The sequence below is a fragment of the Rhinolophus sinicus genome, chromosome 4, assembly GCF_057876585.1.
Source record: "Rhinolophus sinicus isolate RSI-liver-muscle chromosome 4, RSI-T2T, whole genome shotgun sequence".
Taxonomy (NCBI): Eukaryota; Metazoa; Chordata; class Mammalia; order Chiroptera; family Rhinolophidae; genus Rhinolophus; species Rhinolophus sinicus.
The window spans coordinates 90104217-90118530 of record NC_142504.1 but is presented as its reverse complement, the minus strand read 5'-3'; positions in this window follow the sequence as shown (position 1 = coordinate 90118530).

Here is a 14314-nt window from a genome sequence, read left to right as displayed (position 1 = left end):
GAACTGAGGCGCATGTCCAAGGCTCTCTCTCTGAGACCCAGGTCTACAGGGATCTCCAGACAAGTGAGAATCAGCAGGGAAGTGGCAGATGCACTTTCTGTAGCTCAGAGTGCCTACTGTCCCTGGGGAAGCTGGGAAGTGGGGGTTTCTCCAAGGCAGAGTAGAAAAGACCAAAGCCCAGGCTTTCAAGATACCTGTACTTTGTGCTCCATACCCATGGAAACTTGAGGCAATGATAAAGGGAGACAGAAAGACTGGTTTGAATTTAACTCTCGTGTTTATGAGCTGTGTGTTCTTCTGCAAGTCACTGAACCCTGTGCTTCAGTTTCCTCATCTGCAAAATGCTAGTAACATTATTTTCATTGCCATTGGGCTATAGGGGCAATTCAAGATAATGACGGCAAAATTCTGGATACAGTGTTCAGGAGATGGTTGTTCTGGATGTCAATGACAGCATTAATTTTGCTGCTCCTTAGTATATTTGTTTTTAAAATAAAAATAATAATAGCAAATGCCATATAAACTTTTGGGAAAGACGACATAAGTTAACCCTTATAAAGTGGTTTGATCCATGCCTGTTGCATTGTAAAATCTCCAGGACATCAGCTAGTACCATCATTACTGATACCATTGTGGTGGCCATCATCATTGTCAGAAGTGCATCTGGAAGCCCAGCCTACGATTATGAGTTTTTGACACAGCTAGGTTATAGTTGGGAAGATGGTGTTGGACCTCCATGTTCTCATATCTAGAAGGATGTTGCATACATACCTACTGAGGCGGGAGAGTGCAGGGAAGAAGAGTATCTCCTCTGGATTCACATGCTCTTGGTTAAAACACTGGCTCCACCATTTATTATTTGTATACCTTTACGCAAATTATTCAACCTTTTTGTGCCTCAGTTTCTCCATCTGTAAAGTAAGAGATTATGTTAATATATATCTCACAGGGTTGCCAGGATAACGATAGGTTAGAATGCTTTTAGCTTCAGGTTTCACAAATCTGGCTCCTATGGCCTTAAGTCACAAATAACATCATTTGATCCCATGACAGGTAGTTGAGTGTATGCAGCATCCCTGCTAGAACTAGGGCCCAGTGCCTTTCTTCTGTATTATTTTGCATCTCACCAATTTGTGTGAGCTTTGACCTCACACTAGCTTCCTCTCTCATCCCAAGACGTTGCTAGCGTCGCCTGAGCAGCATATATTTTTGTTCCAGTGGTCTAGGAAAGAGCGGCAAGCTTCCCTTGCATTCCCTTGACAGCAAAATACTTGGTTGCTAGAAGTTTTCAAATGTAATCACCTTCTTATTATTGGTCCAAATTAGCTTAGGCCTTTGCATCCTCAAACCGATTACTGGCAAGAGTGAAAAAGGAGTATCATGACTAGTGTATGCAAATTCTCTGGGGCAAGAGTCTACATCCATGACCACTATAAATGAGGGAATACTTAGGACTGGGATGTGAGGATCTAAAGGTATAGTGACTATTAGAAAGTATTAATTTTAAATGAATATATTTATTTGGAAAATTACATTGACACTATATTAAAAGCATGTGTCACAGGACTTGGCCACAGTAAGTGCTTAAAAAATGGAAACCCCCACCATGTAATTAGTTTTCATTCCTAATCAACATACTCACCCTACTCTACATAGGCCAGCATCCTCTTTGCCCATTCCCACAGCTCCCCACTTGCACCTTGTGTGCCCATTGCCTGCAATACGGCCCTTCCTAAGCGTACCCCATTACACAGCCTTTATCACCCATCTTCAAAGTCATTTTTATGATGCTTTTTCTGACTTCCCCAAATGGAAAGAATAATTTTTCCCCATGTTCCTCTAATATATACACTTTTCAAATAATGCCACAAAATTAATTACCTAAATTAATGATCTCAGCTTCCCAGAATTAGCAAGGTGTTTGAGAGCGGAGATAGAGTTTTTATATATCCCTCCATAGTGTCTCACCCAGTGCACTGCAGCTAATGGGTACTCAATGAACAATAGCTAGCTGGTTGCTATACATGGCCCTGTGGACTCTGAGAAGGGAAGCCTTTTCCCTTGCATCATTTATAAAAGAAAGAAAGGACAACAACACAATAACAAATGCACAACAAGGAGAAATTTTCACTGAGTGGATTTTTTCCCCCCTCACAGAGACCTTTGGCAATGCCAACTCTTCCTCAGGAAATTTTTTGCTCCTAACAAAGTCTATGAACAGAGAAAAATTTAAGTTTAGGGAATCAGCAGGATGACATTGCAAATGTAACATGTTCTTTCAGATGCCAAAACTAGTGTGAAAATTATCTCCATCCACATCCCTGCAATATAAAGACTCTCTCTGTCTTCTCAGAAAAGCAGATATGTTCCCGCCATGTTCATGGTGACTCTGACACCCTCACTCCACCTCACTCCCCCATCCATGGATCCATGGACTCAGGTCAAGGATTAGGTGTATAAAGTGGGGTATAGATGTGAGACCACAAAGGACAGGTCACGTTCTGTGGATTCCTGACAGCCACAAGCCAGGTAGGGCCTGCAATTTCTTCCCCTCAGTGTTGGCACCTTATAGAGTAGATCGCAGGTCACTTCTTGGTGCCTTTTTAGCACGTATACCTAAAATATAAACTGCAGAATACCATTTATTTGGAATCCATATTATGTAAAATTTCTTACTTCTCGTTGCCCCTTTTACGGAGTTCAAATTCTGCTTTCATTTCTTCTTCAATTATTACTTCTACTCCCTGCTTAAATCTTTGTTTCCAGGTTCCTTGGGCTGGAATGCTCCTCCTTCTCCTTCCCATTTATTTGACCACTACACTGTCTGCAAGACCCAGCTTCAGTCATTCTTCCTCTCATAAGTTATGCTTCCTTCTTCTTCTTCTTCTTGATAATCTCAGCTCAGCAGATCCTGCCCTCATCATCTCTCCCTTTGGAGAATGCATCCATTCAGTACTTTATAATATAAACCTGTATGGCATTCCCTACTGTTTCACGTGTATTTGTCATTTCTCATCATTTTTATTGGAGTGGATTGGGGACTGAGATTTTCTGACTCCTCTTTAGTCTTTTCATGATATTCAGCAACTCCCCCTCCCCAATCCCCACTCCAGCACAAATAATTTGTCTATAAATACTCATGTGTGTTTCATGAACTTGAAATAATCACAGTAAATTATAATCCAATCTGGCTGCATCTGAACATAATGGTTGCTTTCAGAGTTTATCTCTTGTGTCCGGTGTCAAGGTATGGTAGCAATAGGAATCCCTCTACTTTTTGTTCAGTGCCTCACCAGAGAGAACAGGAATGGTCTCACTATAATCAAGAACAATAAATCTGGTAATATTACTGCATAGTGGGGGAGGCGGAGAAGGAGGGAGATTTCAAGAATCTGTGCTTGATAGTCCTTCCTCTTCCCAGCCTTCTAAGAGGAATATGACCATGATTTCCAGTTTCCCTGGACTCTTTCCAGCTCCTAATAAAACAAATCCACATTTCAGCAGTTGTGCCTAAGTGAGGTCACACAGAGATTCAAGGGGACCATATAAAATTAATTATTAGGTAAAGAGCATTGCTTATATACTTTTACATTTTATAATATTTGCTAATGGTCTCTGTAATTTATAGTACATATAAATATGTAACAGCACAAGCTAATGTTCTTATAGTTCATTTCCCAAGAACTCAGAAAGGCTTGCCTTACATTTGCATATTACACACATTCAGAAAAAAATAACACATTAAAAAGATACCAATGTACCCCTCTGAAATAGCATCTCATTTTCCTGGTCCTCTTTAGAACATAACTGAACATGATCAAGTTAGTGTTTCACTCTGGGTTGGTCATGAGAGTAGTGTTGGTGGAGCAAGGGGAGGAGGCAGGGCTGTAATATGCCCTGATTATTATTTTCTTCTCCAACAAAATAAATGTGCAAAAACGGCACATGTGCTTCTCCTCAATACAGTCATCTCATTGTTCTTTCCTTGGGAGACACCAAGATGCAACTTATTTGAATTAGCTGTTAGTTCAGATAACTATCCATATGGTCATATTTCTTTTTCTTTATCCAAACTACCTGAGTCTACACATTAAACTGAAAAGTAAGAAAGTAGAAACCATGCAAAAAATACCTGTCTTACATGGAGGTTATATAAATACATAATATATAAAATCGGTAAATCAAAAACTTGCAAGGTGAGTATTAAATATATATATATATATATATATATATATATATATATATATATATATATGGAGGTAATTACCAGAAGAAACCGCTAAGAGTTTAAAGTAGACGCCTCTGGGGAATAGAATTGGGAGTTGAGAAGGCATGGGAGAGGAAATGATACTTTAAGTTATTTGTTGTTGTTGTTGTTGTTGTTGTTGTTTTTAGTACAATCTGAGTTTTAAAATCTAGTTTTATGTTTTACTAGAAATCAAAATTACATTTTTAAAAAGAGAAGTGGGCCTGGGATTAGTCCCCAGAGCACCCCAGCATTTAGAGATCAGGGAATAAATGAAAAACCAACAAACAGGACAAGCAGTGGTTACCAGTGGAGTAGGGAATTATCCAAGAGAATATGATGTCACCAAGACCAAGACAAAAAACGTTCCAAGAAGAAAGGGGTGGGTTACCATAAAAAAGGTTGCTATTTTTTTATCAGCACCATGCTCTAACCTACTGAGCTAACCAGCCACGCCCAAGGCTGCTATAATTTTAAATAAGGACAGAGATGAAGTCCTTGGATTTGTCATGATGGAGTGTGTTACTGATATTGATTAGCCGATTTTGGATGATGTGAAAGATTGAGCTCAATTGGAGTAGATGGAAGACAGATTGAGAAGGGAGGACTCCGGTACAATTAATATGGAAAAATTGAGTAGTTTTACTTACAGGGGAGCAGAAAAGTGGGGCAATATCCAGAATGGGCTACATTTCTAATTTCTTTATTAACTATGAGGCAAGTCACAAGGTAAGAATAGAAGGCGGATTGTAGATATGAAGGTAAGAAAATGAAATGTTATCTCCCTAAGTGTCAGAATTAAGAATAAGAGGCAATCATAGCAAGAGTGATTTGGACTCAGTGATCAGAGAAACAATCTAATAGTCAAAAGGGTCTAAAAAGATGATCTTCTTTGCCTGTGTGACCTTGGATAAGTCACTGACACACTCAGGTCTCAGCTTCCTCACCTTGTACTTGGCATATGAACGTGGTTGCCGTGCAGCTTAAACAAGTCGTTGTATGCAAGCACATAGCAGAGTGTAGAATCACATCAAGTTCCCTCCACAACATCCCTCCCCTCCCCTGGTGAGTGGGGTGCCATCAGAGCTGCCAACCATCAGGGGGGCTGATAAAAGACCTCCAAGGATGGAGTAGGTAGTTAAAACAAGTGGCCATAAATTCTGACACCCTACTGTTCTGAGCCCTTACCTAACTGTCATCATTTCTGTGATAAAGCGATCCCAGCTACTGTTTCAAAGTAGACCCTAGACCTGCTTTGTTCAGGGAAAGGACAACCTGCTGCTTATACATGTTTTAGAAATTTGTGGGTAAAATAAAGGATTGACTCAGAGACGACAAACTAACATTACTGAATAATTTTAAATAGACACTCAGGAGTTATTTAAAGAACAAGCCAAATTTTTACATGATCAAAAATTGCTTTCTTAAAAGTTGAGTTTTACAGAAAGAAATAGAGTTGTCATTATTTTAAAAAATAATTAGTAAGCTGTTACTAAATGTATTTTCAACTATATTTTTCTAAGCCAAATTATGCATATAAACACACCCTGTGTTCCACTACAGGGTGAACTATTACAAGAAGGGCATTAGCCAGACTTGTTCATCTCCACAGAGGAAAAAAATAGTGGAAATGCGATTTTGGTTAAACATAACTTGTCCATGGAGAGTAGGGTCTTACTTGCTCTGAGCACTGTAAGAAGGGGACATGCATTCTGGTGGTTATCTTGCCTAGACGTGGGTTGTTGAATGAGTTGAATTCTCCAGATTTCATCCTATACTCAGGATAGAGGAGTCCATGGAATCCCTCCACTCTTGTCAGGGAGCCCACTTTATAGAAAAGTTTTAAAAAGGATTTTTCAATTCATTGGGGAAATTTAGATGACAGCCCACCCATGCTTGTTATTTGGTTTCATGCAACCAAAATATCAAGCTGCTTCACTGGAATGTGGATTTCTTTTGGCCCATCAAATTATCGTTTTCTTATTGTATAGATATTACTTTTATTTGGGAAAACATAAATCATATGTACAGAATCAATCCCCTTCCAGAACTATCTTTTCTTTTTCCATTTTATTTTCCTCCAATTCTTCTAGTCTTTTTATTTTTATCACACAGTTTCTGAATATTGTTTTATATACCACTAGTAAACTTCATCCTTTTTTAAACTTAAACTTTTACTTTAGCTTCTGCTTAAAATACTCTCAAAGATTTCATATTGGAGGTAAGACCTATCCAAATCCTTACTAACTCAACTTATAAATCAAATAGATTTGGAAATATTTCTGATGAAACTCTTACTATCTGAACAAGAATTACATACTTCCAGTGATGGGAGGCTTACTACCACAATGAGCCGCACATTCCATTGGGGAGCAATCTAACTTTTAGAAAGTAGTCTCTGAAAATCAGTGCAGCTCTTTCTCCCTATTAATTTTATACTTTGTTTCTTTGGCTACCACTTAGTTTAATAACCTCTAGCTTTTTTTAAGATAGCCGTATCACTTGTCTCTAGCTTAGTTAAAGAGGATAAGTACTTGCAAAGATTCTGTTGATTCCAACATTAAGAAGTGGTTAGCCTGTATTGATCAGAAACAAACTCAGAAAGAAATAGGACACCCAGACACTTATTTTGCCTTTTATATCATTTAATTACCAGAAAGGCAAGTCATAAATGCATGAAGCAGATCTGCTTTTAGCAAAATTATACTTTTCATCAATATACTATTAAGCAGGAGAAAAGTATCCTCTATACTGTCTGTCATTCTGGGTTGTTTGTGGTATGCTTTTGGAGGGATAGCTTTTACAAGGTCATCTAAATGCTTCCTACTGAAACGGTACTCTAATGCTTATCTTTTATATTACCTACCTAAAGTTGGTCATTAATTGAATTCCATGTACCCAAATGAACTACACCTCACACCGTGTGTAGTTCCCATACTTTGTCCTGGGCTGAGCGAGTAACTGAATTTTTTTTTTTTTTTTTTTTTTAATTTATTGGGGTGACAATTGTTAGTAAAATTACATAGATTTCAGGTGTACAATTCTGTATTACATCATCTATACATCCCATTGTGTGTTCACCACCCAGAATCAGTTCTCTTTCCATCACCATATATTTGATCCCCCTTACCGTCATCTCCCACCCCCCATCCCCCTTACCCTCTGGTAACCACTAGACTATTGTCTGTCTATGAGTTTCTGTTTCTCATTTGTTTGTCTTGTTCTTTTGTTGTTTTTGGTTTATATACCACATATCTGTGAAATCATATGGTTCTCTGCTTTTTCTGTCTGACTTATTTCGCTCAGCATTGCACTCTCAAGATCCATCCATGTTGTCACAAATGTTCCTATATCATCTTTTCTTACTGCCGAATAGTATTCCATTGTGTATATATACCACAACTTCTTTATCCATTCATCTATCGAAGGACATTTTGGTTGTTTCCATGTCTTGGCCACCGTAAACAAAGCTGCAATGAACATTGGAGCACACGTGTCTTTATGTATAAATGTTTTCAGATTTTTTGGGTAGATACCCAGGAGAGGGATTGCTGGGTCATATGGTAATTCTATTCGTAATTTTTTGAGGAACCTCCACACTGCCTTCCATAACAGCTGCACCAGTCTGCATTCCCACCAACAGTGTATGAGGGAAATTTATCTCATTACAGGCCTATCTCAAGAAACAAGAAAACTCCCAAATAAATAACCTCATGTTACACCTTAAAGAACTAGAAAAAGAAGAACAAATAAAACCCAAGGTCAGCAGAAGAAAGGAAATAACAAAAATTATAGCAGAACTAAATGAAATAGAGAACAAAAAGACAATAGAAAAAAATTAATGTGACAAAGAGTAACTGAACTTAACCAATGGAATGTGGTTAAAGTGGCACTGTGGTAGTTCAAGGCTTAAGCCTAAAAAGGGATGGACACTTCTGTTTCAGTGTTCTTGGTAACCCATTGCCAAGCTGAGAGACGTTAAGGGTACGTAGAAAGTCCATATGGAGGAAAAATGCGATTTTTTGTTTGTTCGTTTGTTTGTTTGACTAGACAACCAGCACCAATTGCTAGTCATGGACTTTGTAGTGAACCATCTTTATAAGATCCAGCATAGTTGAACCCCCAGATGACTGTAGATCTAATGACATCCTGTAGATCACAGAAACTACTCAAGTGTGTCCAGTCAAGCAACACAATTGTAAGAACTAAGAAAATGTTTCTTGCTTTCAGCTGCTAAATTTTGGAGTATTTTTTTTTTTTATGCAACTAGTACCCTAAACATTCTATCAAAGGACATATATAAAGCAATCTCTATCTTCCAGCCTTTGTGTTAGGTCCTAGAATTTTATCCAGGTATAAAATAAAGAGTATTCTGAAAAAAAGATTGAATAAAATAACTATGAAAGCACATATAGAGCAACTGAATATAAGAGCAGAAAACTGATGGTGCCCCCATACCCCCATTCTGCACCCATTATACACAAGAATAGTCATTGTCATCACAAAGTCCATTCTATAGTGTCTCTCTGACATCCTTTTTTGCCTCGTTCTTTGTTCCTTCTCATTAGTCTTTCCCCTTCATCTCCCTCTTCTTCCAACACTCCAATTTATGAACCAAATCTCAACATGAAGCTGGACTTAACTCATCTTCTCCAAAAAACGTGACTCTGGTTCAGGACTGACTTAGGTAATGGTATATTTATCTTTGCAAGCCACCAAAAGTTGATTGTCATTACTGGTTGACTTTTGGCATCTCTGTTGTAGGATGCCAGTCTGTAGCAGACTGAGACACTTCCTGAGATAGAGTACTTTGGTTAAGAGAAATATTCAGAGGTGCTTAGCAATGCTCAAAAAGGCTGTTGGCAGACTAATGAGAAAGAAGTAAAAAAGACAGCAAAAAAATTGATTGGATAAATTAAATCAAAGTAAAAGCATGAGGAAGAGAGGAAGGGAGTGGAGATGGAGGAAGAAATATATGTTTTTACCATCTGTTCATTTTAAGATGCTTCTCAGTTAACTTCCCAGCAGGAAATTTCCTCCTTGGATTTTACTGATATCATTCCTGTGTTTTTAATTTAAACATTTCTAAATTATTTGTGGTAATAGTCAGGACATTAAATAACATTAAAAAAACACAGAGCTACATATATATATATATATATATATATATATATGTATGTATAGATTTGTATCTTATATGCATGTGAAAGCACCTAAATTTTCACTGAAGAGGCAGTATCTAGTTATGAAATATTTAAAAAATAGAACATTTTCACTAAATCAATGGTATCCAAGATGTCAATATGAATAAGCCAATAATATGCTAACAAACATCCTCAAAGACTTGCTCTCAATAAGCTGATGAAACTGGAAGCCAGGAACCAGGGCTGCGATCTGAGGCTGTGATTCCATCACTGATTGCTCTGGGCCTCCGGGTGGGTCATTTAACCTTGCCTGTCTTCAGATTTCCTATCACCAAAAAGGAAATTAAAACTAGAATTCATTCTCCTGGGTGGCAGCCTAAGAGCCAGAGAGCATCTTATCATCCTATTTATAATTGTAGACTTACAGAATTTTAGAGTTGGATGGGTCTTTAGCTACCACCAAATTAATCCCCTCGTTTTACAGATGTCGGGGCTGGGACTCAGCAAGATGAAGCACCTTGCTCAAGGTCAAGCCAGCTGGTACCTGACTTGTAGCCTGAGAGTCCGTCACAATGTAACACAGACCTGTGCATCCACAAGTATCCTTTTCTCTTTCTCCTTTATGTCCATCAAAATATCTATGATTCGTTGAAAAAAAAAAATATTTGAGAGCACAGGATCACCCTGAGATATAGCCCAATTACGTACTAATGATCAATTCACAAATACTACAGCTTTTGATGTCAGGTTTGATGTTTGCCGAAAGATGAAAGAACAACATTATAACTGCATTTTTATTATCCTGATTTGGGGATGAACAGGAAATGCCTTTGCTTAACAAATTATGTGTGAGGTTATTTGGGAATGTGAATATGTCTTGGCTTCTGATTGATTATCCTACGACGATTTTACCACCTTTAGAGAATGCTCCTGTTAAGATGGCAGAAGAGGTTATAATAGCCCAAGCTTAAAACAAAACAAAACAGATCATGTGTCATTTTCACAAGTCCATGAAATCCACACAATCACAGTATGAAAAATCAGCGGAAATTTTCGTTGGATTCCTTTTGGTCACATCCTGGCTTCTATTCAGTCTCACTTGATTTTTTTCTAAGAACTGGAGCAGGTGCAAATGGATGTGCTTCTACAGTTGTGATTTTTATTTACATTTGGGAGAGCCAGCACAAATCATTTGGCCTACAGTCCCAAAGACACTTTTCTTGTATTTTCTGTAGAAGAAAGACATCACCAATTCCGTTTTAGCAATGCTTTGAGGAAGATGGAAGTCAGTGCTGCCCTGTGAACTCCCAGCTTGTGTATGGTGGCTTCCAAAGGCATTTTCTATAATGTATGGAGTGAACTGTTTCAAGTTTTTTTTTCCTTGCTGCTATAATTTTTATATCTCATTTTACCTCTGTAATTAAGACAGGTCTGGTAGGTATTTAAATTAGCCCAGCTTTCATCTCTATCACACATTCATTTCAAAACTTTTATGAATATTTAATAGAGGTTTTATAATTCATGGTGATATGATGAACAGCCTTTTGGCCGTTAAGTCAATTGACAGAAAAAAAAAATCTCTCTCTTCAGGCAGAAATAATAACGATTCTATTTCTGTTCCTAGATTGGTGATTACACAGTCACCTGTTTTCACATTAAACTTTGATGATAAATTACTCAGCAACCATGATAATATCAGAAGTTTTACTGGCCAGAACAAATTGTCAGTAATTGCTCGCAAGATAAAGAGAAAGCACTGCCTCTCTTTCCCCTTCTTCTTCCCCCAGGGGGTTGTGGCTGCGACCCCACAATCCAACTGGTTCCAATTTCTTCCGTTTGTTCTTTTCTTTTCTTTTTCTCTTTCTTTTTTTTTTTTTTTTTTTTGGTTTCCTTTAAACCTCGATCTGTCCGCCTAGTAAGACTATATTAATATTCCATTAGCTTGGCTGCAGATTTGGCATGCACACACAGGACAGAACATAGGCTGCATAAAAACAGTTAACTTTGAGATGAATTGCAGTTCAAACAGGTTCATTTTCTACCCGACTCCCCACAGGATATACATGCACATTTTAAAAAATATTTGGGGAAATGCCTCCAGATTAAAGCATGCGTCAAATGATACTGCTTCCAAAGCAACCTAGAGGTTTTATTTCATTTAAATATATCAAAGGTTTAGGAAAAGAGAGTCTGATGATAATACCTAAATATGTATCAGAGAATTGTACAAATCTAACCTTGGCATCAGATACCGGTAGCTGGGGCACCCTGCCTTCAGTATTCGTCTCAGCACCGAGCTGGAACCATAAATGGTAAGAAATGGAGGAGTCACACTCCATCCTGCAACCCTCCAAGTCTCTGAGGGACCAGGAGGAGGCCCTCCCTATAGCAAATTGGGAAACTGGACCATCCCGTCAGGCTTTTATGTCTCCCTTAATGGGGTCACAGACTCCACTGTCTCCCTGGGGAGGTATTTCTGCTGCCTAATAGCTTCTAGTCCAACAAACTTTTTTCCCTGATATGCAGACAACTCCTCTCTGCTCATTTCCTTCTCAGTAATGCCCCTTTTACTAGCCTGCAAATTCCTCTTTGGGGGTTTGCAGCCCTGAGGCAGAGACTGTGATACAGAAGCTTCACAGAGCTACATACTCCATTTTTTTAATCTCACCTCGTATGTTAGGGCCTTCATCCCCTCCATCATTTTTGTGGCTCCTCTCTGTACTTTGTCCAATTTGTACATACATATTACTTGTATGAATGACAAATTTGACTCTATAAACTGCAATGCATCAACGACTACATGACAGTAAATACTCAAACACTTATATATTCACAGTGTGTACACACCTCACCACCACACACCGTGGATCTTAATATATTCAATACCCAAGGTTATAAACTCTAAAGGCATTCAAACGCCCTTGGTTTTACCCAAAGAGAAATGCAGAGAAAGCTGGCTTGCTTATCTCTTACCCTCAATCCTTCCAAACTTCTCAGTGAGATTTTGGAAATCTGTTTTTAGGTGAGGGAATGTTAGCAAACTACATAACGGATCTATATCCTGATCATTACCAATGCAAATTTGTTTCCATAAAAAAGACATTAAACATGAGCATGCCCAGGTTGAGTAGTATACAGAGTCCTGTGTGAGAAATAAAGTAGAGATTCTGTTAATATCCCTCTACTGCTGGACGGAGGTCTCACAGAGGTATGGGAAGAGTCAAATGTTATCTAAATTTCAGATGAGGCTGTTTTGGAAATTATACCCTTTAGCTCTGCTGAGAAGGGAGGATAGAATTCACTATCAACATTTCCACACACACACACATTCCATTTCCTCTCCCTTCAAAGGAAACCTCAGAGCGGAGCTACCAAAGTAGCATGATGCAAACAGGAACCCATAAACATCAACCGCCTCTGTTGTATAGCTTTTGATGCGTGAATAGTGTGTCATTGTGATGCTGGAAGAAGCCCAGCTCCCTTCTTCTTTATTGTAGGCTGCAGGGCCTAATAGGCATAAAATAACTGCCAACTGGGCCCATGTGCATTTTAGTGCTTTTAGATGCTGAATTATTTAAAAATTTTTATTCCAGGGAGGTGGGTGGACTTAAGAAAGCAAGTGGTTACAGGATGGTTATTGTGAATAGGTAGTACTCTGGCACACGCTTATGCGCAAATATACACACACACACACACACACACACACAGACACACACACACACACACAGACACACACACACACACTCACACACAGCCTTACTGACAGAGACATAAAACTAGAAATAAAAGAGCAGGACTTTTTGTCACTTTCAATACATCTGTACTTTGCACTTGATAGTTCAACCTTCCCTTTTCACTTGTGAATCCTTTTTATCTGTGAGTCCTGGACAACTACCATCTGTGAATCCTGGACAAACACCACTACATATAAAAAATAAAGGCCTTATAATGGCTTTCATCTTTCCACTTAATTTCATAGTTATAATGTATGGGGAAAATGTTAGTGTTGATTTTAGTTTATCCTAAGCCATTTCAAGGAATCTCCTGGCCTAAGAGGAAAATCCTTAGCTATTGCTTAGCATTGTGATAACTGGTAGTTCTTCTTCCTGAGAGAATGCAATTACTGTCCTTCTAATTGTGCTTTGGGTTCAGACTTTTCAGATGGGATATTTATAAAACTGTGTTTACATATACTTGTGTATGAAGAAGTACACAGGTTTGCAGGTGTGATGCATTGTAATCCAGCTCTGTACCATGTACAATCTAGACTATAGACTGGTCAGATCACACACTGCTCCGCTTGAGCCAGGAGGGTAGACCAGATGACTGTGGGGAATCCTAGCAGCTACTGAAGTGTTGTAACTACATAGATGCAAATGCACTAGTAAACATTTATGCCAGATGCTTCATAAATGTAAATATCTGAATAAGTACCTTTCTTTTGGGCAATCCAGGAATTGATCACAGCTGTGTAAATCCCAGGTTACTAAAAAGGCTATGACATATTGAATTTGTTATAAATTCCAGCTACCCATGATAACTTCTCGTACATACACCCCGACCCCAGAGCAGAAGGCCCTGAACAGAAACTAGAATGAAAACATATACACAGCTCAAATACTTTAACTTAGAAAGAAGGAGAGTGGGAATGATGCTTACTAAGATCCTACAACCTGCATGCTGTGCTGGTCCTTACATTTGACCCTTACAGCAACCCTATGAAATAGGGACTACACCCCTCCTACTACAGAGGAGGGTACCGAAGCTCAGAGTAGCTCACCAAAGGCCAATCAGGAGGCCAATCAGTAGGCCAAACAGAAGGCCAAAATCCATATTCTGAGTCCAGATCTGACTACACAGCCTCAGATGCTGTATTCATGTCATCTGCCATGAGGTATGTAGTCTCAGAGTTTGCGTTGGCTTC